Genomic DNA, 5358 nt, shown 5'->3' with positions numbered 1-5358 from the left:
CTTCACATCTTTTCTGCTTCTACCAATTTTTCTGTACTCGACTGAAGAAGCCTACTGTGTAGGCGAAACGTTTCGAAATAAAAAAAATACCTGTGTAGATAAATGGTTCAGAGAACCGACAAGTTGATAAATTAGGCACATGTGCAACATTTGGGTATCTTTAATGAGGAAACGTTTCGCCACTCAGTGGCTCCGTCAGTCCTGTTCTTCACCATTCTGGCTGACGAAGCCACTGTGTGGCGAAACTTTTCCTCATTAAAGATACCCCCCTAGTGTGATGAATGGTTTGAAAAACCGACGAGTTGAAGATTGAGACACTTATGCAGCATATGGGAATCTTTATTCAGGAAACGTTTCGCCACACAGTGGCTTCATCAGTCCAATACAAAGAGGGTATGGACTGATGGACTGAACACATCGACTCCAGGTTGAGGGACTGATTACCTCATTCTCCTCCTCTCCTTACGCCTTCCTCTTTGTATTGGACTGATGAAGCCACTGTGTGGCGAAACATATCCTAGTGTTGCACATGTGTCTAATTTATCATACCTAACTGTTGCATATGTGTCTTATCTAACTCCATTCTTATGTTCTTATTCTCAAGCAGGCACAAAAACAGAAGGCCGTAGAAGAGTAGGTGATCGGTCACTTAGCCTCGCCGAATTATATCCAGAAGACAGTAGAAAATGAGGTTATGATTATTATAATCAAAGTAAGCGCTGAACCTGAAAGGGCCATACAGTCATCCTGTTAACTGGTCCTCTGATAAAACTATCTGCCCTTCCTCTAGCCTTCACAGACGCTCTTATTGAAACGCAGATATACGATTTCTTAATATGAATCTTAGTCGCAAGTAAGTTCATTTAGGTATACACAAATACAGTTACATATATTATAGTATATATGTTGGTAGAATTACCGACAATATGTAAATGAAAAGGACACAAGCGCAACTAATGTGACATTTTATTGTGGCAACGTTTCGCTCTCCAGGAGCATTTTACAAAAGGGCGTTCATGGCTTACGAATGAATATATTGTGTATATGGACTTCATTAAGGCTTTTGATAGTCCCACACCAGAGACTATTGAGGAAAATTAAGGCACACGGAATAGGAGAAGAATTTTTTTCCTGGATAGAGGCATGGTTGACAAATAGGCAGCAAAGAGTTTGCATAAATGGGGAGAAATCAGAGTGGGGAAGCGTCACGAGCGGTGTTCCAGAGGTGTAGTGTTGGGCCCCTTGTTCACGATCTACATGGTATAAACCTTGGTAATAAATACCGACAAGTTGGTTTAGAGAGACACGTAAGCAAACACTATAACATATTTATTAGAAAACGTTTCGGTCCTGGGACCTTGATCACTTCTAACATACAGAGGTAGAAAGACATTATATATATAGGCGGAGAGTGAGATGTGACGCACGTGACCTGAGGAATGTCATAAGAACATAAGAATGGAGGAACACTGCAGAAGGCCTACTGGCCCATGCGAGGCAGGTCCTTATCAAAACAGCCTCTTGCCTATGATGAGGACGGGTAGACGATGAAATCAACACAGGAGTCACATGATTTCATCGTCTACCCGTCCTCATCATAGGCAGAGGCTGTTTTGATAAGGACCTGCCTCGCATGGGCCAGTAGGCCTTCTGCAGTGTTCCTCCATTCTTATGTTCTTATGACATTCCTCAGGTCACGTGCGTCACATCTCACTCTCCGCCTATATATATAATGTCTTTCTACCTCTGTATGTTAGAAGTGATCAAGGTCCCAGGACCGAAACGTTTTCTAATAAATATGTTATAGTGTTTGCTTACGTGTCTTTCTAAACCAACGATCTACATAAACGACATAGATTAGGGAATAAATAGCGTCATATGCAAGTTTGCCGATGACACCAAAATAGGCCGGCGAATTCATTCTGACGAGGACATCAGAGTACTCCAGCAATATTTGAATAGACTGATGCAGTGGTCGGAGAAGTGGCAGATAAGATAAGATACCTGGTGTTTACCTGGAGAGAGTTCCGGAGGTCAACGCCCCCGCGGCCCGGTCTGTGACCAGGCCTCCTGGTGAATCAGCCTGATCAACCAGGCTGTTACTGCTGGCTGCACGCAAACCAACGTACGAGCCACAGCCCGGCTGATCAGGAACGGACTTTAGGTGCTTGTCCAGTGCCAGCTTGAAGACTGCCAGGGGTCTGTTGGTTGGTTTGCGTGCAACCAGCAGCAACAGCCTGGTTGATCAGGCTCTGATCCACCAGGAGGCCTGGTCACAGACCGGGCCGCGGGGGCGTTGACCCCCGGAACTCTCTCCAGGTAAACTCCAGGTAATCCCCCTTGTGTATGCTGGGAGGCAGTTGAACGTCTCGGGCCCCTGACACTTATTGTATGGTCTCTTAACGTGCTAGTGACACCCCTGCTTTTCATTGGGGGGATGTTGCATCGTCTGCCAAGTCTTTTGCTTTCGTAGTGAGTGATTTTCGTGTGCAAGTTCGGTACTAGTCCCTCTAGGATTTTCCAGGTGTATATAATCATGTATCTCTCCCGCCTGCGTTCCAGGGAATACAGGTTCAGGAACCTCAAGCGCTCCCAGTAATTGAGGTGTTTCATCTCCGTTATGCGCGCCGTGAAGGTTCTCTGTACATTTTCTAGGTCAGCAATTTCACCTGCCTTGAAATGTGCTGTTAGAGTGCAGCAATATTCCAGCCTAGATAGAATAAGTGACCTGAAGAGTGTCATCATGGGCTTGGCATCCCTAGTTTTGAAGGTTCTCATTATCCACCCTGTCATTTTTCTAGCAGATGCGATTGATACAATGTTATGGTCCTTGAAGGTGAGATCCTCCGACATGATCACTCCCAGGTCTTTGACGTTGGTGTTTCGCTCTATTTTGTGGCCAGAATTTGTTTTGTACTCTGATGAAGATTTAATTTCCTCGTGTTTACCATATCTGAGTAATTGAAATTTCTCATCGTTGAACTTCATATTGTTAAGTGTTCTAGATGATGCTGATCTCATAATGTAATACACAAGCTGTAACTACATAAGCAGAGGGTGGCAGGCTGTAACGACACAGATTATTATAATCTTAGATTATTGTAATAAAAAAGCGCAAGAGAATCGAAGACTAACCCAAAAGGATTCTTTCAGGTATACAGAAGTAAGATCAGGGACAAGATAGGCCCACTCAAAAGTTCCTCGGGTCAGCTCACTGACAGTGATAAGGAAATGTGTAGAATTTTTAACACATACTTCCTCTCAGTTTTTACACAGGAGGATACCAGCGATATTCCAGTAATGATAAATTATGTAGAACAGGACGATAATAAACTGTGCACTATTAGGGTCACAAGTGACATGGTCCTTAGGCAAATAGATAAATTAAAACCTAACAAATCCCCAGGCCCTGATGAACTGTATGCAAGGGTTCTAAAGGAATGTAAAGAGGAGCTTAGCACACCTTTGGCTAATCTTTTCAACATATCACTACAAACTGGCATGGTGCCAGATAAGTGGAAAATGGCAAATGTGATACCTATTTTCAAAACAGGTGACAGGTCCTTAGCTTCGAACTATAGACCAATAAGCCTAACCTCCATAGTGGGAAAATTTATGGAATCAATAATTGCCGAGGCAGTTCGTAGCCACCTTGAAAAGCATAAATTAATCAACGAATCTCAGCATGGTTTTACAAAGGGGCGTTCCTGCCTTACGAATTTATTAACTTTTTTCACTAAGGTATTTGAGGAGGTAGATCATGGTAATGAATATGATATTGTGTATATGGACTTCAGTAAGGCTTTTGACAGGGTCCCACATCAGAGACTATTGAGGAAAATTAAAGCACATGGAATAGGAGGAGAAATTTTTTCCTGGATAGAGGCATGGTTGACAAATAGGCAGCAGAGAGTTTGCATAAATGGGGAGAAATCAGAGTGGGGAAGCGTCACGAGCGGTGTTCCACAGGGGTCAGTGTTGGGCCCCCTGCTGTTCACAATCTACATAAACGACATAGATGAGGGCATAAAGAGCGACATCGGCAAGTTTGCCGATGACACCAAAATAGGCCGTCGAATTCATTCTGACGAGAACATTCGAGCACTCCAGGAAGATTTGAATAGACTGATGCAGTGGTCGGAGAAGTGGCAGATGCAGTTTAATATAGACAAATGCAAAGTTCTAAATGTTGGACAGGACAATAACCATGCCACATATAAACTAAATAATGTAGATCTTAATATTACGGATTGCGAAAAAGATTTAGGAGTTCTGGTTAGCAGTAATCTGAAACCAAGACAACAGTGCATAAGTGTTCGCAATAAAGCTAATAGAATCCTTGGCTTCATATCAAGAAGCATAAATAATAGGAGTCCTCAGGTTGTTCTTCAACTCTATACATCCTTGGTTAGGCCTCATTTAGATTATGCTGCACAGTTTTGGTCACCGTATTACAGAATGGATATAAATTCTCTGGAAAATGTACAAAGGAGGATGACAAAGATGATCCCATGTATCAGAAACCTTCCCTATGAGGATAGACTAAGGGCCCTGAAACTGCACTCTCTAGAAAGACGTAGAATTAGGGGGGATATGATTGAGGTGTATAAGTGGAAGACAGGAATAAATAAAGGGGATGTAAATAGTGTGCTGAAAATATCTAGCCTAGACAGGACTCGCAGCAATGGTTTTAAGTTGGAAAAATTCAGATTCAGGAGGGATATAGGAAAGTACTGGTTTGGTAATAGAGTTGTGTATGAGTGGAACAAACTCCCAAGTACCGTTATAGAGGCCAGTACGTTGTGTAGCTTTAAAAATAGGTTGGATAAATACATGAGTAGATGTGGGTGGGTGTGAGTTAGACCTGATAGCTTGTGCTAACAGGTCGGTTGCCGTGTTCCTCCCTTAAGTCAATGTGACCTGACCTGACTAGGTTGGGTGCATTGGCTTAAGCCGGTAGGAGACTTGGACCTGCCTCGCATGGGCCAGTAGGCCTTCTGCAGTGTTCCTTCGTTCTTATGTTCTTATGTAACGACATAAGCATTGGGTGGCAGGCTGTAACGAAATACAGCAGTGGGTGGCAGGCTGTAACAATATAGAGCAATGGGTGGCAGGCTGTAAACATAGAGCAGTGGGTGGCAGGCTGTAACACAACAGTGGGTGGCAGGCTGTAACAGAGCAGTGGGTGGCAGGCCGTAATGATATAGTGAGTGGCAGGCTGTAAGAATATAGAACAATGGGTGGCAGGCTGTAACGATATAGAGTGGGTGGCAGGTTGTAACGATATAGAGTAATAGGTGGCAGGCAGTAACGATATAGAGCAATAGGTGGCGCTATGGTAGTTGCGACGTACAGCAA

This window comes from Cherax quadricarinatus, chromosome 80 (assembly GCF_038502225.1).
Source record: "Cherax quadricarinatus isolate ZL_2023a chromosome 80, ASM3850222v1, whole genome shotgun sequence".
Taxonomy (NCBI): Eukaryota; Metazoa; Arthropoda; class Malacostraca; order Decapoda; family Parastacidae; genus Cherax; species Cherax quadricarinatus.
The sequence above is the reverse complement of the archived record's forward strand: the minus strand, read 5'-3'. Positions refer to the sequence as shown.